The sequence below is a fragment of the Vidua chalybeata genome, chromosome 5, assembly GCF_026979565.1.
Source record: "Vidua chalybeata isolate OUT-0048 chromosome 5, bVidCha1 merged haplotype, whole genome shotgun sequence".
Lineage (NCBI taxonomy): Eukaryota > Metazoa > Chordata > Aves > Passeriformes > Viduidae > Vidua > Vidua chalybeata.
This window is the reverse complement of record NC_071534.1, coordinates 34,397,175-34,421,885: the sequence shown is the minus strand read 5'-3', so window position 1 is coordinate 34,421,885 and position 24,711 is coordinate 34,397,175. Positions and strand designations below refer to the sequence as shown.

Here is a 24,711-nt window from a genome sequence, read left to right as displayed (position 1 = left end):
GAACTTGTCATTTGTTCTAAACGCAAACAACAATTTTCAAGGGAGCTAATTAAAATCTTTATCTGATCCCTAGTTGCAAGAGAGCTCTGCTTGGGTGTATGTGATAAGTTAATGCTGTTAGAGATTTCTAATTTGATTGGGGCTTTTTTCCCTGATTTTATGAGTACAGCTTTTTTTTTTATGTTCATAAGTCTTTGCCAGAGGAAATGGCAATCTTCCTTTAAATGTTGCAGTCGGGAAACAATGTTTGGCAAGTGGATTTTGATTTTTTTTTCTTTGTGTATGTGAGAAAAATGTCAACTCATCAAAGCTATTTGTAGAGGAAAATGCTTCTTTCCAGCCTTATTGGCTAATGAACTTCTATTACCAGAGCTTTGTGAACATTGTTTTGTCATCTTAAAAAGGACATGATGAGTTTTCTAGATACAGAGGAGCATACTGTACATCAGCTTGATGCTAGCAAAGAACATTAAACTCTTAATCTGGCATTAGAACTTGTCAGCTGGTCACATTAGTTGACTTTAATAATTGCTAGTTAATCAAGTCCATAGGTCTGGAAGACAGAACATCAAAAACTTACCCTTTCTTGTCAACTTGTTAACTGTATGTCTTTAAGATATTTTCACTTGTGGCATGAAAAAACCCAATTGTTCCTTCTGCAGAGAGTTCTCTATGAGATATTTTGTTTGATATCTTTCATAAATTAAGGGTTATGCTGATAGTTTAAGCTAGAAATTTTTCTTAAGTAGGAAGTAAATGAATTGATCAGTGTGGAATTGGAGATCATGAATTTACTGTGATACAAGAGGTCAGAATGAGTTTGAGGGTAGGAGTTCGCACAGTATAAGGAAACGTAATTTTTTTGCTCTGTAGTGAACTATTGATTCTTACTTTAATTGCATGCTTCAGCATTCAGCATTCGTGTGGAAGAAAAATGTTTACAGCAAAGCAAGATGTCTATCGCTGTCTGCTTGTGCTATAGTAAAAAAATTAATGTTAATGATCAATGAAGCCAAACCAGAAAGAATGTTACTAAGTAACATCATACCTAAGTGAAGTGGAAGCAGGAGTGTGATATTTACCCAGAATTTCAAATGGGAACCAATAAAGTAGGGTGCTAGTAGAAATAATCTTTTTGTCTTTTAGTCATTTAAGTGCAGACCAAAGTGTGTATTTGCCTATATGTATTGTGTGCTGGTTTTGATTGGGAAGTGGAGAAATGGACCAGCATTTCCTTCATTAATTTTATGTCATTTTAATAGATAAACAAGAATTTCAAACCAAATTATTCTGGAAAAAAAAAATAACCCCAAAAGGAAGGTCAAAAATATCCTACTGAGACAGGAGAGATCAGAAAACACATATAAATTTGAATACTGACATGTGAGACAGGCGCATTTTTTTGAAAGTTGACAACTCAAACATGTTGGCCACATGTCACCGAGGTAATTAATGTGTGCTACCATGTCGATACCTAAAACAACATGCAGGGAAAGAAAACAGTTGCAAGTTGCAGTTACCAGATCAGACAGTTCTTAGGCTGTGTGTTCACATGACTCTGTACTATAGTCACTTTGACTTACTCTTGTTTTACCAGATAAAATGAATAAAAATTCCAGATAAAAAATTCCTCTTAGGTTTTAGACCATCCTGTTAGATTCTGTGTTTACACTTGTCTGCCTTACACTTGTCCATGCCAAGTAAGGAAAGAAAATTTATCTAACATTTTAGTAGTAGTAGTAGAAGTAGTAATAATAATAATAATAATAATTTTTCTCCTTCACCATTCTGAATATCAGGAGCCACTACTAATAAAATTATGATCATGGACATACTCAGTTTAAGCCATACAAATTTCAGTACAAGTGAGCTCACTTACACTACTAAGGACAAGTGGGTGATGTAGATGTGTCGTGCAGTGTTTTTGACTAATTCCTGGAATATGAAGGCATCCATTTCCTTACCTTTGATTAGGCAGAAGAATAAACAAATTCCATTGAAATGGAAGAATGTTCCAAAAATTCAGACCAGGATTTCTCTTAGCTTTGGATCTACAGTGTTAAGCATCTTACTGCCAATAAGCCATAGCAGATTTCCAGTGAAGAGAACAATAGAGTGAGAATACATAACACATCTCTAGAAAATGCCCAGCCTACAAATGTTTTCAGCTCAAAAGATTTCCTAAACCTGGTGTGATATCACCAGCTCTCAATCAATCTCTTTTCTAAATTTGTGTTAAGTTTCTCCATATAGCTTTTTAGAATTTTCTTGTACCCCCTAATATGTTTCTGGCAGTTTCATGGATTTTTCACCTGTTGGGCAGAGAACCACTTTCTTCTGTTTGTTTTGCACTTTGCTCCTACCAGCTTCCTTTAAGGTTGCTGGTTATCCTATATTATGCCAAGTCTAAAATGATACAAAGGTAGAGTTTGACTCCTCTGTCTCTCAGGAGATAAAAAATACCATCAGACGTCCCTAAAAAAAAAAAAGGAAATACTCCTACTGTCTTCTGGAACTAAAAGAAGTTTGCAGTTTCATGAGTTTTGGTCCTTTTTTATTTTCTTGCCTGAATAATGATGCTCCATGAAATTATTCAGTCTCTTTCTATGTTTCTCAATATTTGGAACTTTTAAAAAAGAGAGACCAGTGCAAACAGTGGACAGATATGTTTTTTAAACTAACTGAAGGGATTAAAGAATGTGTGAATTTTGTACCTCAACAGTTTGTTTTGGTAATAGAAGTATTTTGCAATACTAGATTGTGTTATGAGCACTAAATCTTAGGAGCATGTAGTAGTCAAATATGTGGTAGGTGGGCTACAGCTGTAGCATTGTCATCATCAGTGAAACAGAGTACTATACTTATTGACAGGAGCAGAAAAATCTAAGAAGTTTTCTTCTGAACATTGGTTATAATTACTTTGTTGACAAGATACCTTTATATTGCAATCTGAGGTAATGCCTGTGCTTCCTTTCAAAACATCACATCAAGTTTTCTAGTGAAAAAAAAATCTCAGTCAGAAAATACATCCAAAGGCTTTTTATCCCAGTCATTTGTGGTAGAGATGGCAGCAGGATGACATTGTAAATTTGCTCAATTTTCTGTCTGAATCTGCTTGTTCTTTATAACACAACTGCGGGCAAGCCCTTAAGTTTGCAGCTTTAAATAGCCAGTGTCAGAAGGTGTTTCATGCAGAGCAGAGCTGTACCTTCACCTGGATACCACTCAAGGTGAGGCTGTCTGCTAACCCTCATTGTACTCATGTTACAGAAATGAGCAGTTAATCTTTTCTGTGGATAGATTTGTTTTTTTCCCAGAAAGCAATGAGAGCAAACTGAAGGTATCTTCATCTTCCACTGTTTCTGGTAGCATCCTTTATAAGTTGGTCATTCATCTTTCTTGATAAGAAAGCCTTTAACCATAATTTTTTATTTTTTTTAATACCTGCTGCCTCCTTTCTCTCTCTCTCTTACTGCAATTTCCCCCAGATGTTCATACACTAAGGAGGTGTCTGAGAACCAGGCTGTTGATGAAGAACTAATTAATTAAAAATATACCACTAGCTTGAGTATCTTTTTATACAATTGAAAAAGCAAGATGTGGCAAAACAAACAACTCCTACCCCCAACCTCCATTCTGTTTGCGTTTTGTATCTCCGTGGACAATACATAAAGGTTTTTCACAGACAGTATTCTGGCAAGCTCTCACTTGTGGTCCGTAGACCACCAGAGTGCTGACAGATGCACTGCTATACAGAAATGCAAAAATTATATTTGTGTTGCTGTATGTATCCTGCAAAACCCCAAAACATTCAGATATCTCCCTGCTACTCTGTTCCAGCTCGCTCGAGCCATCTGCTTGGTTTTCCTGCTGCATTTGGTCTCATTAGTCATGTTCACATGTGCTTCAGGCTGCTTAATTTCATTATGCCAATAAGTGAGAGAGTTTCATTCTGCTCCCTAAGAGACTTGTAAAAATAAGTCTTAAATCTCTAAGAAAACCTAAAAATTCTTGTTGAAACATGGTTCATGCTTCACTGTTACCTATATTAAAACCTACTAAAATTTAACTTATAGATTTATCTGTCTTTTCTTAACTCCTGTCTCCTTAGAAATATTTGCATCTAACTAGGATTTTTCAACACAGTTAAGATATGAACACAAAATTACATGTCATATTTGAAAGTTTTCTTTTTGGCAGATTTAGGTCTTCTGCCTAGCAGTGAGGTTGCCAGTTCTGACAGAATGTGTTTGTGGCCATGCCTATGAATATTCACTAGACTTAGCAAAATCATAAGCCTTTTGAAAAGGAAAAGAATTCACAGAGGGAAGAGGGATCTGTTAATAAAACAAAGATGAAAAATCTCCATTTGCAGTCATTGCTAAGTGAGCTCTGGCTTCTCAGAACTCTGGAGGCTGACTGTGATAAACTCTAGTGTCCCTATCACCCAATGGACTTTTGTTGCAAGATGAAAAAGATCTAAAAAGAGTTTCCTGTGATGGCTTTTGGTACTTCCCTGTGTGTTACCCCAGACAGAACTCTGCCAGGATCCCAGTGGACAAAAGAGTACCAGAAAACTGGTCAGCCATAAGCTGAGGCTTGATGGTCAAAGGCAGTAGTCAACCTGGATAATGAGAAAGGGCATAAAAATTGGACATGGAATGGAAAACTGGGACTGACTAGACAAAAAGAGTCAGAATTGGGAGGAAGCTCTGGAGAAAACAGATTTAATAAGGAATTGGATATCTGGACAGCAGATGTAGAGCTGCCAACGTAACTGCCAGTAGAATCAGCCAGTAATCTTACCTTGAGAGAACTGGGAATGGTTGAGAAATGAGCCAGGGAGGCAGGAAAATGGAATTAGTGGGAGTTGTCTTGTATATATTGGAACATACAATATATGCTACATGCTTGAAGAAAAAAAAAAAAAAAAGGACATGGAGCGGAAAAAAGGATCTATTATTTGGTGTATAAAATTAGTGGATTTTTTTATCTTAAAGAAATTTCATCATGAAAATAATTATTTTATTTGAAGAATCTGCTCCATATGGTATATGAATTCTAGAGCATTCATGAATAGGAGGGGTAAACCCCTTAAATTCCTTGAAAAAACAACCTAGGCACTGAATAAGCATAGCTCCCCACAACAAAATTGTGACTCAGAGACTTTCATAAAGTGTCAGAAATAGACTAAATTAAACTTCGAGTGCTTGACATTGCAGTGATGTTTTTTATTAATGTTGTGGTTTGCATCTAATGAGTTTAATTTCACTTTGTTGTTTTGATAAATAAAGATATTCTATCCAGACAGCCAAAAGCTACAAAATAATTGTTGACTGTGAGTCAGAACATTTTTAACCAGCTTTTCCTGATAGTTATTTCATTAAAACCCTAGGTCCTGGAGTAATTGAAAGGCTTTAGTCTTTCTTTCCTTTTGTGATGGAAAAGACACATTAATGTGGACCTGTAAATTCTTGTACCCACAGACTTTGGTGACACTAAATTCAACGCAATGCACTTGCTGATATGAACTTTTATTCCCTAAAAATTAGAAGGCAAAAAATAGGCATATATTTACAGAAAATTCATTTTTACAGTATTGATTTCTTAGTACTTAACTAGTGAAAAATGAAAGCTTCTTAAGTATTTAAAATAATTTTAATGAATTTTTTATTTAATTCAATGCTTTTATTGTTTAAAAAGGATCTTTATCTGTAATTTTATAGTTTTAAATATTGTCATGTCTGACAAAATTAAATACTGATAGTACTGCCTCCTAAGGAAAATATTCAAAGTGCTACATGTAAGATGTAGGGACTGAGGACAGGCTTTATAGGGTGTGATTCAGGTACTAGGCAAGGATTCAAGGCATTTAAGGCTGAGAAGGATCCTTGAACCAGACTCGTGTGACTTTCAGCATATTGTTTAGTATTTGTGTACCTTAACTTTCATCTGTAGAAGAAATATATTGATATAGCTTTACTCCTCTTCTTTACTGTCTTAAGGGATTAGATTTATAAAAATCTTAAAGATGTCTAAGTCTTGTTTAAACAACTTCCAGCACAGTGAGCATTCAATCTTAACTGGAGCTTCTAGTTATAGCTGTGGGGGAAAAGTCATGTGAATTCCTTTAACTTACCAGAATATGAGACTCTATAGAAGGCAAATAGAAGAGCAGAGAAGGAAAAAAAACCCAGTATAATCAGAATAGTTCTAGGAAATTGTTTTGAGTCTAAGATTGAATTGACTGATGTTGCTTTTGCCCCCTAATCCAAACTGTTCTGAAATTGTCTTTTTGTGTGTAGATGTTAAAAAATGTTCAAGTTAAAATCCATGTCTTTCTGGTGTCATGTGAATTCACTGAGCATGCTAAGTTAAGGAATCTTGTGGGCTACAGCTGTAGAAAGACATGATGTGCACTTTACTTGGCTCACTGATGAAGCCTACAGAAATATGTAATATTGGCACATACTAAGAAAACAGTCCAAGTCAGTCCATGATGAAGAAATTTTGTTCCCATATTTTTCTTCTGTGTCTCTTAACAGTCTGATTAAATCTCATGATAATCAGCTGAAAGGCAGTGAACAAACCAAGTACATTTAAAAGAGTTTTTAAGCAGCAGTTGTTTGTGGGCAAAGTTGGAAAATACAGCACTATAGGTACTGGGAAGTGTTTACATTGAATGTCCTTCTTTTAAAGGGAGAAAAAGAATAATTTTCTGAACTGTGAGGAAGAAGAACCTTCATTCAGGATTCCCCTGTGAACCCTGCATTGATGCCAATCATATAAGGTATTTTAAACAAACAATATTCTGTTACCTTCTATAACCTATTAAATGCTTCAATCCATAGCACTTTCCAAGAATTAAAGTGGAGATACTGAAGAAATCACTTTTTCTGATGCAAAGTTTGTTAGATTAATGAACATGTAATTTTGTGGTAATACATGATATTTCATTCTGACAGTAAAGATTAAAAAAATCCAGTTGATTTGCATTTCTTGTTGAGATAATAGTTGTATTCTTTGCCTTTTCTCACCATCAATTTGTGTTTTATCAAATCCCAAGCTGTCATGGTTCATTATCCATAGATGATCTTGAGCAGCCTTGCATCACAAAAAATATGCTGTGGCATCTGCCATTGTGCACCACTAAACAGATCACTTCTGAGTAGGGTTTGTCTTTGATTAGTACATTCAGTAGTGTGTGTCCTTATATTTTTGCCTGTGAGTATCTTATGCAATGTAGCTGCATATAGTAAGGTACTGTGATTTTTCAGGTTGCAGATGGAATGTCTGCTGTGCCTTTTTAGCTGATGAGTTCCATTTGAGTTAATGCTTGTACACCTCAGTTTCCACCAGGCAGTCCCATTGCTTCTGTCGTCATTTCATAAAATTCAGTATCAGTGATGTAGACAGTGAAATTAGGAGGTGTGATTATAGTATCAGGCTTGCATTCTAGACCCTTTCCTGATTTTAGGAGCCAAAATTTAAATTCATGTCACAATTGTATTAACAGCATAATAACATCCAGATATAAATATATTTAATATAGAAGTCATTATTTCCTGCAAGGTACTTACATTGATAAAGAGACTCTTCATTTTTTAAAAGACAGGAGTTAATGATCCTGATGGGTCCCTTCCAATTCAGCATATTCTATGATTCTGTCAAAAATATTTAATCTTCTAATTCCCCTGAATCTGTTCCTGTTCCACCAAAACTTGAAAATAAATTTTGATTGAAGTAGTAGGGTGTTCATTGCAGTGGCAAAATTAATTTCCATCTCGGTTCACTATCATGCATATCTCAGTTACCGGCAGTTTCTTCTGAGACTATGAAATACTGTCTTATGTATGTTTCTGGGAGTAAGTCACCAATGTTATAACTCAGACTAATTTAAATGAAAGCAAATGTTTTGGGATTTGAAAGTTGAATTTCCATTTGAACAGTAGCTTCAAGGACTTGCATGCACATTTGACTGTCTTGTGCCCTGAAGAGTATTGCTACTAAAGAGATGATCCACATAGACCCAGGAGTTAAAATAAGGTTCTCAGGAATGTGAAATAAAATAAAGCTGTCAGTAAGGTAAATATGAAGTGGAAAAGGAAATTAAAGCAAAAATGGAATATGAATGAATCTAGGAGAACTTTTTTAAAAATCTTTACTAGTAACCTAAGATTGCAACAAAACGTGGGGATCTGATGCATAAATCTGAACTAGAAACGCTTCTTAATTTGTCACCTGAGTCAGAGAATTTGTTTGGTAGGTCCACTAGTGTGCTGATGTCTACATAATATACTACAAATTGGGTTAAAGGGTCTGTAATAAGCAGAGTCTGTAGGAAATGCCTTCTGAGACTTTTTAAGTATTAGGAAGTGTTTAGTAAAGTACAAAAAAATTGGAAATTTTTAAATGTTACAAGGAATCTTCTTACTTAAAAACACCATTATACTGTCAGAAATACTACTTTAAGTGTTTTAGATGCAATTTGTCTTTAATACTACTTTTCATTTAGAAATATTTATGGTGTGTAGATCTTGGTATTTTTTGCTTTGGAGCTATTTATTGCTTGATAGTAACAGGAATGAAAGCAGTTCTCCTCTCACAGGAGCTAGTACTTCCAGTGTAGTTGCTTTGAACATTCTAAAAAGGCAGAATGGTGCTCAGGCCAGCTAAGGGAATATCCACAGAGCATAGAGAAAGACTGTAAATATACAGATCCAGAATCAGGAGTCCCCAGACCAACCAGTCTCAATGGTCTCACCCATTTAAATTCAAGATACCATGCTAGTTGATGGCAAAACTCTCATGAGTTCTTTCCCTTTTTCCTGCCCTAGAAGTGTTTCTTTTCTAGGCCATTTATGAAAAACATGGAGCCCTAGAATCCTGGGACTGTGCAAGAAATAAGGACTAAGGTATTGTTGTAATGAATGCTAAAATTATAGGCAAACAATGTTGATAGACTGTAAACCTCCTTATAAAAATAAAAGTATTTATGAAATTTCCTATTGCTATGTTTTTTACGTCCTTTTTTTTTATGAACTAACTCTTCACTTATTTTCTCTTTTGAGACCCAACTTTCCACTGATAAAATCCCTAGGCTGTAGATGGATACATCTTGCTTCCTTTAACCTTGCCATCTTAAAGGTAAACCATTAAGCAACAGTGAAAATTGAATGTTACATAGATCTATGGTGTGTGCATCCATTAAAAAGAGAGAACAATAAATGCAAAAATTACCTTAATCAATATGTTGAAATTAAGCTCTTTATAACCTCTTTAGCTGAAAGTAAATTCAGCTATTTTATACTGGCGACATAGGCTGCAATGAGATTTATGGGCTTGGACAATTCAGATTGAATCAGATGCAACAAAGACTTCATTGGGGAAAACAAAATTTCACGAAGTAATACAGTCAAGTTCAGACCTTACTCTTCCTGAAAGAAAGAGAATAAAACTGCTGTTGCAAAAACAAGCCTCTTTCTTCCCACAGTGCTGCATTTACTGTCTTACAGTCTAAACCAGCAGCAATTATACATAAGCTGTTAAACAACATGACAACAATCAAACAGTTGGCTCACTGAGCCAGAGGTGGTACTGAGAGCCCTTGCTGTTTATCCCAGTCAATCTCAGCATCAGTAATGGTCAGAAACCAGACGTTCATTCTCCTGCATATGTTTAATGTGGCTTTTCTTTCCTTTTTGGCAGGCAAAAAAGGAAACTAAAACTATGTGGGAAAATAATAGTTTTGTGAGGAAAGTATACATCTACAAGTGCACACCATATCTGGGAAGAGAATTGTGGCTTTTAACTGGATGGATAAAAGTCCCCCTAGATTACTACAGGACAAAGCCAAGAAGCTGGGAAAATTCGGAACAGTTTTGAATTGACAGGGCAGTGAGCGTTAATGACTTGGACACAAAGGAGTACTGAATAAGTTTGCTGATAACATTTAATTAGGAGGAGCTGTCAACTCCCTTGAGAGCAGAGAGGCCCTGAAAAGAGACCTTGACCAATCACCAACCATATGAAGTTGAACAAGAGCCAAGTGCTGGATTCTGTACCTGGGATGGGGCAACCCTGGATGTAAGGACAGACTGGGGAATGAGATGCTGGAGAGCAGTGCCATGGAAAGGGACCTGAGGAATCCTAGTCAAGGGCAAGTTGAAGACGAGTCAGCAGTGCCCTGGCAGCCAGGAAGGCCAACCCTGTCCTGTGGGACATCAGGCACATCATTGCCAGCTGGGCAAGGGAGAGGACTGTCCTGCTCAGCTCTGCACTGGGGCTGCCTCACCTCAAGTCCTGAGGGCAAGTTTTAGTGCCACAATATAAAAAAGTCATGAAGCTATTAGAGAACATCCACAGGAGGGCAACAGGGATGGTAAAGGGTCCAGAGGGGAAGCTGTATGAGGAGCAACTGAGGTCACTTGGTTTGTTCAGCCTGTAGTAAAGAAGACTGAGGGGAGACCTCAGTGTGATTTTCAGTATTCTCATGAGGGAAAGAGTAGCAGATACCAATCTCTTCACTCTCATGACCAGTGTCAGGACCCAGGCAAATGCCTGAAGTTGTGTCAGGGGAGGTTTGGGTTGATATCTGGAAAAAGCTTTTCAATCAGAGGATGGTTGGGCACTGGAATAGGCTCCCCAGGGGAAGTGGTCACACCACCAAGCCTGACAGAGTTCAAGAAGCATTTAGACAATGCTTTTTAGCACATGGTGGGATTCTTGAGGCCAGGAGTCAGACCCTTCCAACTCGAGTTGGATCCCTTCCAACTCAGCATATTCTATGTTTCTATGAGGAAATTATTTTAAGATTTTAGGGGGAAGAAGAAGACCCCAGGTGTAGAGCAAAATAAATGGCTACGTGGGTAGGATATTCTTTTATGGAATGAATTATGTTACAGATAACTACTGCCGGGGATCATGCACATTTGTTAAATGACTGACCCTTGTCATTTGTCACAGAAAGGATACCAGATTAGTAGACCATAAATTTAGATTGATTCAGAAAGTCCTTTGGTCCTGTCACAGGTTTGGTCGAGCAATGTTGAAAAAATTTTGTGACAAATTGCCTCAAAAAAACCCAGCAGGATATTTCTTACTGTCTTTACATCTGAATAAATCAGGATGCATTTTAAGAAACCCCAGTGTGAAGCTAGGGGAATGGCTATGATCCAAGTCATAAGCATAGTCATTTTCTAAGGTACATGGAAATCATGAGCCTGAAGCCCTCCAAAGGTATAGTTTCATGATAGCATGTTTGCTGGAAGTGATGATCTTTTGCTCCCTTTTTGTTCCAGCGCTAAAAATGAACAGTAGTTTTCAGCCAGATAAGCCTTACTGCTGCCTCACAAGAAAATAGTGCAGTGATGTGCATGTGAAAAGTAGGGCAGGATCTCTTCTCTTTTGGCAGTAGCAAAGCCTTAAATCAGTTTAAGCAGCTTTTGAAACCTCTCCAGAACTTTGAGCCTTCACAGAAGGTAGCTGTGGGCATCAGGTGGTGGAACGAGCATATACTGTCTGTAGCAAGTATTGCTCACCTTGCTGTCAGCAAGTGTAGTTAGCATTGTAATGAATAAGGAACTTTGGTCACTTTTGCATAATTTGACTACCTGAATTTGTAAAATTCAGTTCCCAAATTTGATTCCCAAAAGCAGTGGGCTGACCTCAGCTGGCTGCCAGGCTCCCACCCAGCCCCTCTCTCACTCCATGAGTCTCAAGATGAGGGCAGGGACATCACTTGCTTTAACGGACAAAACAGGCTCGTCTTGATGGAGATTAACTTAATTTATTGCTGATGAAAATAGATTGGTATGGTGAGAAACAAGGACAAAACCTAAAACACCTTCTGCCCTTGCTTCTCTCAAATTCACTCCTTCATTCCCAACCCTTTTGATTGCCCCCACTGAGCAGCACAGAGAAGTGGGAAGTGAAGTTTGTGGCCAGTTTATAACAGCTGATCTCTGTCACTCACTCCTCATCCTTTTCCCCTTGTCCAACACGGGGACCTCCTGAGGCTGCAGGGGAACTTGCATGATCATGGTCCCCATTATGGGCTGCAGGGGAATCTCTACTCCAGCCTCTGGGGCTCCTCCTCCCTGTCCTCCTCCTTTCACCTTGGTGTGCACAGGGCTGTTTCTCACACTTTCCCCTCTCACTTGTCACTGCTGGTGGTTTTGCATCATCATAAGTGGTTTTGCACCATCTTAAATACATTTCCCAGAGGTGTTCCCAGGAGGTTTTGTCCCCACCTCAGCTCTGGGCTCAGCTGCGCCCTGTGGTGGGTGCAGTGGGGGTATCTGGAACCTGCTGTGACCAGCCCCAGGCAGACCCTGTTTGTCCTCCCAGTGCCCTTCAGCCTCTGCTGCAAGTGCCAGGACAGTGGTGCCCCAGACATCACAGTGTCTCTCAAACAGTTTGAGCTGCCAGAGAAAGGAAAGGTCGTTTTCTGAGGATAGTCTGGAAGACTTGAGGGTCTTTTCTCTAACCTTGTCTCACAAGTGAGCATATTTTGTGTGTAACCCTTTGTATGTGGCATTCAAAATAAAAAAATAGTAAAATTACATTCCTTCCCTTAAAATATTAAAAAATATTTGCCTTCTGTATCACTGTGAATCCAATTCTTTTATGTACTGCATGTGCAAAACATGACAGAGAACAGACCCAGCCCATGCTGGGACAGAGTCCCGGTGGACATCCAGGTCTTCAGTTGGAGTCAGGCAGACCTGCTGTGTCCTTTCTAGTGCCTGCCTCTGCTTTTGGGGTTTTCTGTTGTCTGCACACTTGGTTAGGGCACCATCCTGAGATAAATACATCCTCTGCTGTCTTCCCACTATTTATTTGGTAAACTGGGTGAATACAGATTCCCGCTTTATTATCTATGATTCTGTCTGTTGGTGTCAGAATGGTGGTGGCCCAACCAGAGCGATACTTTTTCCTTTGCAGTATGACAAACTGCTTGAAGCTGTTGGTACAAACAACTGGTTTGTTTTGTTCTCACATTAAAAGAAGATGCGATATGAAACCTTGTCTATTTTAAAAATACAAATTCTTATCTGTATCTGACAGATCTCATCACTGTGAGAGGCCCAAAATTTGTGCTTCTCTGTAAAATTTAATTATATGGCACTTTCCAACAACAACTTGTCTACCACTGACATGTAGAATTTCATTTTGTTCAAACATCTTTTGTGTGTGTCTTCTTGATATTGATAACAGTGACTTGTAGTAATGCTTATCTCTTTTTGATTCTGAAAATGTAATAAAGAAGAAAAATACAAAGTAATAGCTACATACATTAGTTAGGCAGACATCCATCAAATCTTTGTATCAGACTTAGCTCTTCAGATATCTCAAGAAACAGAGACTATAAAAGCAGCTGTAGGGTGGCAAACATGCCCACAAAACCAAATAAATCATTTCCAACACAGAAAATGAACCAAGACAGACTTCTCTTGTTCATTGATGAGTTTCTTTCTTCCCTTTTCCAGTTAGTTTTCTGAGCAAATTGTTACTTATTAATTAGCATTAATAATAGCAATAATTAACCATAATTGGTCTCTTTGTAGCTACCATAACTGAACTCTTCAACATATGTGAATCTTGGGTCCAATCCCCAAATTCTGAGGGATGTAAGGTAGGATGTCACTGAAAAGTGGGAAAGTAATCTTTAATAACATGTTGTATACAGACAAGAGTGGTCATTTAGAGAAAAGCATGGAATCACAAACACATAGAACATCATCTCATCAGTAAAAGAAATCCATAATTAAAGAACTAAGAATATAAATGCATGCAACTGTAGGCATAACTCTTGTTTTGTAGTTTCCAGTTTAAATGACTGAAAATAGTGGATATTTATATGTAAACATATTTATATACATGACTTTGATCTGTACTTGTGGATAATAAAATGGACAAATGTACATATTGGGGGTATTTGGGACATTATAGAAAAACAGGAAAATGTGATGGTATTGTTCAGTATATGCAGAGGTCTATTGTACAATGTTTGTTTGCATGACATGATTTTTTTTACATATATTTCTTGATTGTAAATTGCTGAATTTGCAGAATGATTCTGTAATGAGGCTTTGACTTTGTAACCTTTGGTTTGAGCAGCCAGATTCATTGCTAACTGAAGACTGAATGCAGAAGCCTGTATGTTTCCTTGGCAGGGTATCTGATTTGATCAGAAGTACAGTGGCAGTCTGCTTTATATTGTGGGAAAACTAAAAGTATTTTTAGCTTTCTGATAGGCTGTAAATAAGCTTTGATAGCAGTAAACAAGTTTCAGCTATGCTGTGTGAGACTGAACTCTGTGCACAGTGTGGCCTGCTTCTCAGGAGAAGCACAGATAGAAGCAGAGATTTCCTGAGCTTGTCACATGATTCTTTAAAAGCTTGTATTAAAGAAAAAGCAAGGTGGGAACAGCTGTGTGAAAAACATATCCCTGATGATCAAAACACAGGTGAGGAAGATATATACTGACTGATGAGGAATTTTATATTATCCCTAGGCAGATAAACTCAAATTGAGTAGCTAAGGCTGTCGCATTTCAGTTCCCAGACCAGATCCTGCTAGTGTGGTGGCTTTCAAGTCAGCTATTATAGATTGTCAGCATGGAACCTCCTGAGCAAAGCATGTGAGGCTGTGCAGCTAGCACTAAAATAAAAGCTCTAAAACAACTATCACTCTTCACATACCCTGTATCAGCTCCAAGAGAGAACACGTCATGCACACTGCCCAGTGCTTCTTTCATGTATGCATGCATGAGGATGGATAGGTGGATCAGTTATGGAGTGTATACACAGCCAGCAGGTGGGACAATCAAGGACATCTGGTGTACTGGCTTTTATAAGAAAGATTTAAAGTCTACTGGAATAGTACTAAAAAGTTACAGAGGGAGCAGGTGGGGAAAGGAGAGAGAGCTTCCATCTTGTCGCACTGTTACCTCTCTGTGTTAGGAACAAATGGCTGCAGTGAAATGAGATCTCCTTCCACTTTGTAATCCTGTATGCCATTTAAAAATACTGTTGTGGAGAAATTACCCACATAAAGGTAGAGAATGCAGCTCTACTTTTCAGGGACAGAAAAAGAAACGGAAGGAAGCACTTGGACATCATTAGAATATGTGATTAATTTTGGCAGGGAAGATGTAAGCTAGCTGTACTGAATTTTGTGAAATTTGCCTTTTCGGCATGACATCAGAAGTCTAACCTGTATCAGTTAGAATTTCCTTGTACTGCAGCAAATAACAATTAAATAAGACTGACAAATTGTTTCAACACAAACTAGTTATATGTGAAGGACGTTGGCTGCAAAATTCCATTCCACTGGTGCAAAACTGTACATAATGCATATACAAGGGTAGGCTGGACATACTTGTAATCTCAAATTAATTTTATAGATAAGTGCTTTACAGCACAGTAATGTACAGATTTTAAAAATCTTTTCAGTCTGTCAACTGCTCTGTGTTCTGGTGCTTCTTTTTTCACTAGCAGCTAAAGAGTTATTTCTAGATTAAAATATTTGCTGTATTTGCTGCTGAAAGATGGATAGTTTCAGAACATACCATAGCAAACAGTGTTTTAACATGCCCATTTTACTGTTGTTTGTAAATGGCATGAAAACAACCAACCTTGCAAGTCTCTGTCCTATGTGTTTATGTGGAGAATGTTATATAATAAATGTGAGAAATGCTCATTTATGCTGTAGGTCTATAATACAGCCTTGTGCTTATGACTGCTCAGGTGTGTTTGTTCTTGAGCAGCGCATAGATAATGCCAACCCATCAGTTATTCAGTCAGTTTGGTGTCTGGGAGATGGCTGCTTCAGATACATTGTAAATAGGATGGACATGAAAAACATCCTTTTGAGTTAGGTAATTGTTATATTAACTTTCTCATTCTGCTCTATTGCATGTTTGCATAAGACTTCACTCACTATTGTCTATTAGCAATGTGCAATTTGACACCATTTGCAAACCTCTTTTCATGCTGTTTTGTCAGCAATGATGTGGGGTATGCTATTAATCCAGCTTTTGTAAAAAAATATTTTTTTTTTTTTAGCACGGTAGCAGTGGTACCATGAATGAAATGGTTTCAGTAAAATATAAGCCAATTTGAACACTTTGTCCATGGAAAGTTTGAAATAAAATGTTTGATCCTAGAGGTGTGTATGAGTTAAGGCCACATTCTGCTACTCAGAGGATCACATCCGCCCAGCTGAGTTGTGGTAGCAGAACTGAGCCGCCCTTTCTGGCCTTTCATACCACATTTTGAGAGGTGCAGGTGCCTGGTGGCGGATTTTCTACATAACCTGTGTCTAAGGATATTCTTTTGAATTATAAATTACCTGATGGTGTATTTTTTGGATTGCCAACTCCTTATGGGGGGAGGATGCTTTACTTGTATGTGAACAATTTCCAGTGAAATACAGGAGTTCCTTTCTCTTTTTGAATACAGGTTAGCAGTGGTTGGTTGTGTTTCCCATAAGCACCACAGTCAGCCCTTCTGATCTATCCTGAGGTTTACAGAGGATATGTGTCTACAATTTTGTAGTGGAAAAACATCCAAAATAAGTTTTCTTAATCAAATACAGGTGTTGTATACAGATGTTGTTAAAGGATGACACCTTGAAATAAAGATTGTATCCCACCTGAGAATTGTTGAGATAACTTTGAATGTTTGGTTATGTTGATTTTAGTGAAACAATTTTTGAGTTAATATGCTAGCCAAACACACTAGTCACTGTCAGCAACTAATGGATTCAGTGCTTGGCTAGGACTGGAGATAAATCTGAATCTAGTTAAAATTACAACATGATATTCATTAACTTCAGCAAGCGTAATTTCTGAGACAAAGTGTTGCTATCACCCAACATGTTAAATAAGCAGTTGGACTAAGCAGATGGTGGGCAGAGATCAATGACTTTCCATTAAACTATAGGTAATTTCTCAGTAGGAAATAACTTAGCGTTCCCAAAAAGGGTCATGTACCAAATTTCTTATAGTGGCTTATAGTTGTAAGAAATCTCCTGGTCAAGTGTTCGTGCTCTAGAAAGATGAAGAGGCACAAAACCTTATGGACATTTTGAAGAGTGATCTTATATATTCTGGAATACCTCAACTCTTCACTGTGCTGTGTGCTGCATATAGATGGGTGTCAGCTTTACACTGAAGTTTGTCACTAACTTATTTGTATGATGAAGGTTTCTCAGTATTACAGTAAAATTCTACTGTTGCAAAATAGCACCCTTACATATAGTATTAAGTGTGTAGAAGATTGCTTCATACATTTATGTCTGCTTACATAGAATTTTGTGGGAATAAGGTGTAATGGTTAAGGATGTAGATATGGAGACATTACTTGGCCCTTTTGATTAATTGTTGTGTAAAATCTATATATAACTTGAGAAAAAATCCATTATCCTTACTTTTTATTTAGCCATATCATGTCTTATTTTCATATTGAAAGCAGACACATCCAAGTTGAAAGTTGTTTTCTCAACATTTTCAGTTTAGTTGTTTGATGTTTTCCATCTGGTTTGGTTTTTGTTTTTGATTTTGGTTTGGTTTTCGTTTTTGTTTGTTTGTTTGTTTGTTTGTTTTGTTATGTATCTTAAACATAATTTAGCAGTTCCTGCTTGAACTTCTGCTAATCTGTGATGTAACTGTGTATTGCAGTGAGATGACTTGAGGAGGGATGGGTTTCTGTCTTGAACTTCCTGATAAATGGTATCTTGCCTGAGTACATTATGTTCATTTGACTTAGCCTGTTTTTGATTTACCACAATACATTGGTGTTAAAAACTCTTTGACATTTCAGGAGCTCGTTGATTGGCACATCATTTGTATGCTTGAGGGTAGGAAAAACTATTTGAAGAGCAGGATGGAGGACTGGAGGTGGTTATACTTTCTACCCTTCATTTTTTTTCTATCTAGCCATCACAGGAGTGTGGAACTGGATAAGACTTTCTGAATTTTTAAACACAAAATTTGATTGTTTATGTCTATGAACATTCCTGTCTTGATTTGATAGTATCTTTTCCTGACCAACACAGTAATTTAGAGAAAAACAGCCAAAAGTGTTTGATATAATGAGATACGAATGAGGGGTAAGAAAAAGTAGATTATTATAATAGATAAATAATTGATCATTATTCTTACCTGAGGCTGTTTGTATCTCTATATATGATAGATACAGATGGATCTAGACAGTGCCTCTGCATGTTGGCACTGCTTTCTGACAACCAATTTCTAGTCTGTTTCACTTGTAAATATTAATGAAAAATATATAATTGTGAATTGCTGTAAGAATGTATTTTAGTATTAAAAATGAATTAAAAGTAATCTTAAGATGACAATTTATTTTTTTCTCTCATTAAGTGAAATGTGCCTTATCAATTTTTTTCTTTTTTATGGTTTGGTTTCTTGTTTTGCTTTTTTTTTTAACCAAAGTATGGTTGCCTTGAGGTTTTTTGGTTGGTTGGTTGGTTTTTTTTTATTATTTTCTTTACTTTTCTTTTTTTTCTTTTTTTTTTTTCTTCTTTCTTTTTTTTTTTTTTTTTCCTCTCAGGAAAAATTCCTTTTTCCCCTGACAGATAAAACTGGGTTTTTTTGGCAAAGCCTTACTCAGCCTTCCTTATCTCTTGAGTATTTTTGCAGTACCAAATACACCCATGAAACAAGCAGACGCAAAAACATCCATGAATTACTTCAGGCTAGCTAATGTTAGAAGGTTGCTTATGTTGGAGTATCATTAACTTAAAAATTCAGATTGCCTGTAGACTGGGCTCCAATTGCATCAGCCTTCCAGATACCATGTACTTAGTTTCACAGGGGATACCAGTGAATCTGATACTTTAAACCAGTCTCTGGATTAGGGTTTTGCAGCCAAACATCTTAGAAGTCTATGTGTAATATTTTTATTACAAAATTACCTGATTTGCTTCATTAATATATTATGTTAAGATGGAAAAACTAATTTAGCTAATATGAATTAGTGTCTCTGATTTCCTGAAATGTGGTTCTTTTAAAAAATTGTATTAATATCATAATAAAGATGTTTGGGAGCAGCTTGAAAGAAGTTACAAATGAGCACAGAAACAAAAATTATTATTTTAGTAAGACTATTCAATGTATAATGAAGAAAAATGATCTGAGAAGTAAATCAGGAGAGAAAAGAAGTGAGCAAGAGTTGAGGAGAAGGCAAGAAGATTATGATTACCAAGAAAAAAAGAAGTTAGGACTGGATAGCATTTTTCACTTTGAAGGGATAAAGTTCTCTATGTTTGATTTTTTTGAAGAAGGGAGAATTTAAGTGAAGGGCAAGAGTTTAAACATATCCTGAGCTACTGCAGACTTTTTTTCTATTAATAAGGCTAAGCACTGAGGAACAGATATGAGTAAGGATTTAGAGAAGTCGCAGTTTTTCTGGGCTAGCTATACTAAGTTTGAGCTACTATCAGGCCACTTAGAGTAATGAAATTGGAAGAGAAGTTAAACATGCATAAAGGAATTTGGCTGGTTGTCTAAAAGAGATGAGCCATTGACTCACAAATTACAGCTGAATCCACATAATATTCACCAGAGATAATATTAAAACTTAGGGGAGTCTGGTACAATAGGGAAAAGAAACTATAAGACAAAAACTGTATGAGTGGGAACTAAATCAGACCCCCAGAGTCTGAAATAGATGTTAAGAAAAGGAGTCATGTGGAAGGCTGTGGAGGTGTTAGGATGGTAAGATTTAAGACTTGGATAAGAATTGGTCAGTGTAGTAGAAAACACTGGTAAGGAAAGAAGAGAACATGTATTTTATAGAGTCTGTAAAATTATGTTTTAAAATGCTTCTGAAAGACAAGGGATGAAGATGGCACTTTGCTATGAACAGTAAGATAGCAAATGGAGGTGAAGATCCTTTAATTTAGAATGCATATGGACCAGTAATCTCAGTGTGGCAGAGTCACAGGTTATTGATGAACTGAATGAAATAAAAGGAATGGATAGAGTCAGATAGTGTAAGTATGGTAGTGTGATTATCAAGAAGTAGTAGAGCAAAAGGAAGATGCTTAAGTAAATACAAAAAGAAATGAAAGAGAAGGCAAAGGAGAGAAGAAGTAAGCCTACTGATTTTCTTTCAGTTAAAAGCCTGAGATACCAAACATGTTTACCACATTGAGTAGACATGGTGTAGTAAAACCAACTCCATCGAGGTGCCTTTGGATAGATGCAGCCACTTAACAGTTGTCAAATAGTGGCACAGAGGATTTAAGCAGCTGTGAATCCCCTTAACAGTCCTTTCACTGCCTTCATGTGTTCCATTGCTTCTTATGCAACACAGAGACGTATCATCTTTTTTTCCTCCAGTATATTCCTTCCTTGTCCATCTTCTTATTTTAATTCTGCTGAATTTCTAATCTGTACAGTACTATTTCAGGTTCACTGGTACCTCCTATGATCATTTTATTCTTCTTTCAAATACTGAACAGATTCAGAAGTCTTGAAGCCTTTCATTATAAAATAACCTTTTAATCTCCAGATAAACTTCCCAGGTCTCCCTGCTAAAGAATTTAAATATCCTTAACTGCTAGTGACATTTTAAGACTGATATCTAAGATGTGTCTGTAGCTTGCATTTTGGAGTTGTTTAGTCTTTATTTTAGAAACACAAAGTCAACTATCTTACTTTTAAATTTAATTACCAGATTTCTATTTTTTTTTTTGCTCCAGAAGCAGTGTTATCTAACTGTCTCAAGTACCAAAATGCACTGCATGCCAAAGTCATCCATTTCTACAAATGGGTACAACATTCTGACAGCTGACTAGAAAAAACTAGTTAAAATTAACTAAAACCACCTAACTATATTGTGTTTACAACATGATATTAAACATCAGTTACTGAAAATTTTAACACCTGAATTCATTATAACTGCTAAATGAATATGCCTTTTGGAAAAGTTTGTTTTCAGAGAAAGAAATGTTTTGAGCATGAAGAGAAGTGGTCTGTATGTCAAATGTTGAAGAGTTCAATATGTCAAAAGACATTTTCTCGCAACAGGCATATTTAATTTTTGAAAAGATACTGGCCCATAACTGACAGAAAATTTGGTTGTGATTTCATCACAGTCTTGGTTCTGATTTCTGTTTAATGAATGCTGCTATACATATCTATTTTGCTATTATTTCAACTTGCAGAATAAGCAAGTTTCATCCATTTAGTTTGATCTTCTCTTGAGTTGTGTATTAGAAGCTGGCCTTTGTCACATTTTTACCCATTGGGAAGATAAATGGCTAAGTCATTTTTATCTGGTTTGCATTAGGGAAAGCTGACGCTCAGAGACTAAGTCTTTAAAATCATACATACGTGTATTGCAAAGATTAAAACCCAGAGAAGTTACATATAGCCTCTGACACAAAGGTTTTGTTTAATGGAACCATTATTTTTCTTGATTTATAAATAATCCCTTTGTTTATCCACCTTAGACCATAGTAGCCTATTCAAATAGCACACAAATCTGTGATTCGTCTGTGATCACCACTACTGCTGTTTGCTGTGTCACTTCAAACATGAAACACAGGTCTGTGTTAGCCTTGGTTTATTTCACAAAGTGTAAACACTTCCTATCTTAAATTTCGGGCTACTATCTTATCAACATTTTCCTATGGCAGTATTTTCTTTATATTATTTTGATTTTCAGACTGCATTCACAAATTTTATTTAATCTATTTTAGACAATTTTTAATATATTAATATGAATGATAAAAATGTTCCATTGCATTAGAGTGTTTTAAACCCAAGGCTATGCTAAGGAAGGGGTTTTATCAGCTAGTAGTAATGAGGTTAATGGGAAACTAATTTGAACAGGAGGAATAGCAGCAATTTTAATATCTTACTTTCCCATTTATTAATGCTTTGGATATTTTATTTAAAACACAAATAAGATCAGGAAATGTGAGCTTATTTCTTAAATATGCTAGCTACTCTTCAAGTATTCTTGTTGCTGCACAAGTTTGACTGACAGCAATGTCAAACACATAATGCATATCATCAAGCACCTCTGTGCAAGTTCTGTGCTAATATCTGTGCTGGTAACCTGTGCATTACTGATACTAAGGTAGACTTTTACCTGGGATTGAAAATGTAGTAGTAGGCTTTTGCGGCGTGGGTTTTTGCTCTCCCCGGCTGCACGCGGCTCTTGGGAGCCCGGCTGTGGCGTAGCTTCCACGTGCTGCCGGGGTTTGCTGCCGCGGGTTCCCAGACATGGCTCCGTGTCTTGGGCGCGTGGGCTGGCCAGCCTCTGTTACCGTGCGCTAGGGACTCGGCAAAGAGGTAAGGAATTTGTCCATTTACTCCATGCTTGGCAGGAACGGTTTATTGGTCACGTATGGCGCGGTTTGATGGAAAGACGCGACCGCTCCCGTCACTCGCATGGGAGAAAATGGCGCCTGACTGCCGGCAGGATAGGGCTTTATGGAGGGGCGGGGCGAGAGGATCCACGGCCTGCCACCAAATAGGGGCGGCTGCCGTGGCGGTGATGCCAGCAACTGGGACCAACCAGAGAACCCCGCAGGGGCGGGCACCGAGCTGCGGGCTGAGCGGGATCCTGTGGCTCGGGGTGGCCAGCACGGGGTTTCCTGGGGCCGGACGGCAGGGTGGTTACAGGAGCGGCACAGGGGTAAGAATCCGGCAGCAGGCAACATGGGGGCAGAAACCGCGGGGGGGGGGGGGGGGAACAACACAGGGGAAACGCGGGATTACAGAACTTATTTTAACATAAATTAAAAACCCTAATCTAAACCCAAACTCCGGGATGCAACAGGCTTTGGGTTTTAGATTTATTTGTCTTGTTGTGTTTTTCCACAAAACATCCATTTGACCTTTAAACAGTATTGCCTGTAGTTAAACAGACATAATCTTCAGGTATTTCTTGTGTTGTATATAATCATAATGCTGTGCAAAATGGCAATTCTATTTACTGTAATTTGTAATATATTAGGCTTACTTTTAAAGTAAAGTGCATTTTTCAAAATCAGAATAAATTTAAATATCAGCCAACAATAGCAGTAGCAGGATCGTGGGCCTATGACTACTCACACAATTAGTAAAAAAGTAATTTCTAAAATGAATGAGTATTTGAGAAGATGCCAAACTTGATGGGTAAGAGCTTTCTTTTTTCATTTTTTACTAATGCCATTGAGGAAGAGTAAAACCACTGAATGACTCTCCTTTCTCAGAAGTGTAAAATATTAAAAATTTCCTATGTAGCCTTTTGCTTATAGTTTTCAAAATATTTTCTTCCCCTTTGTAACGCATGTCTACGTTTTGCTTTTCTTTTGTCTCCTCTACAATTTAGTGTCATGTTTCCATTAATGACTAAATTCCTGAGCTAAGTTGTTTCTTCCTGCTCCGCAAATAGCTTCACATGTTCTCTTGCATTTCAGCTTGTAGTACTTTTTTTCATACGCTAATATTAAGGCCCTAGAGAAGAACTTTTTCATTTGTCTTTTGAAATATTCCTCAAGTTTGATTGAAATACATTCTATTAAAACTACCCTTTTGCTGCTTCCTTCTGGTGAAAGAAGTGGAAGTTCACCAAGCCCACTCAGTATTCCCAGCCAAAGTTTGTCTGCACCATGGTTGCAGTCAAGCGTCCTAATAAATGCAAGCAGTTTCAAGACTCCAATGAATGTCAGTTCTATATAGAATCCAATTTAGTGTCAAAGATACAATTTTTACCTGGTCTAGACCCCAAAAAAAAAGACTTGGCACAGGCAGAATGCTGTGGTTGAAGTGAAAGCCCAAATATTTTAAATTAGTAGTTTTCATTGTAGTTTTTATTGAACTTCATTCAGTTTCATTCAAGTATTTTGATATTCATCCCATTTTTGGAATTTGTTAGAATAATACCTTCAAGTTTACCCTAAAAATAACATTTGATGCAAAACTTGTAGACATCTTGGAAGCAAAATTTTCAATTTTCTGTTTTCTTAGAGATCACAATATATACTCAAAATTTTTATTAAACTGTTTTGGGTATCCATAGTAAAAACAGAGTCTTCTGGAGCTCAAACTTAATGGAATTTCCATTCCTTCCATTTCAATTCTTTTTCTTTCGGTTTTGCCAGAAATTTCCATGGTATTAGACTTCTTTCTAAGAGATTTTGTGGTAGGCTTTTGTGATGTGAAACATCCAACAGAAGAGCTGCATAGGGATACACTGAGACTGCCCAGGAGCTAATGAAGCAGTTTAGTCCAGTGAATTCTCCGTGGTGTCTTTCTGCTTAGTGTCCACTCCATGACTCAAGTAAAATTGTGCTATTCTTGTCCTCTCCTCTTCCAGGTGGACACAGAATCCTGCCCAAATTCATCACAGGTGGAATACCAGCTTTTATCTCTCAGCTGGGCCAGCTACAGCTCACAGTAGCAGTTCCGATGTATAGGAAAAAATACACTACAACTTTTGAACAGCTCAAACTTCAAACTCTGCTTGTGATACATGTTTATCTTCCAGCTTTAAAAAAAAGAGAATGTTTTTTTATGAACTGCTTTTACCATGCAAACTTATTCTCCAAAACATTCATTTTCTTGATTGTGGGTGTGAAATTCTGATGCCATATTAATAATTTAGTGTGACAGATGGATTAACTAGAGGGCAAAACTTTTCAAGGGGATTAACTAGGGGTACAATATTTCTAAACTTTCAGCTG

The 24,711-nt window shown here is 37.1% G+C and overlaps 1 protein-coding gene across 4 annotated transcripts in view; it reads left to right on the top strand.

Moving 5' to 3' along the window:
• SYT1 (synaptotagmin 1) overlaps positions 1-24,711 on the top strand; it is a 341,927-nt gene that overhangs the window by 73,159 nt on the left and 244,057 nt on the right. For 3 of the 4 annotated variants that reach the window (XM_053942709.1, XM_053942706.1, XM_053942707.1), the window contains exon 2: positions 6,700-6,790. The exons of the other annotated variant lie outside the window; for it this stretch is intronic. The gene's annotated coding sequence lies outside the window, so the exon portion shown is untranslated. The remainder of the gene's footprint in view (positions 1-6,699; positions 6,791-24,711) is intronic. 4 annotated transcript variants of the gene reach the window in all.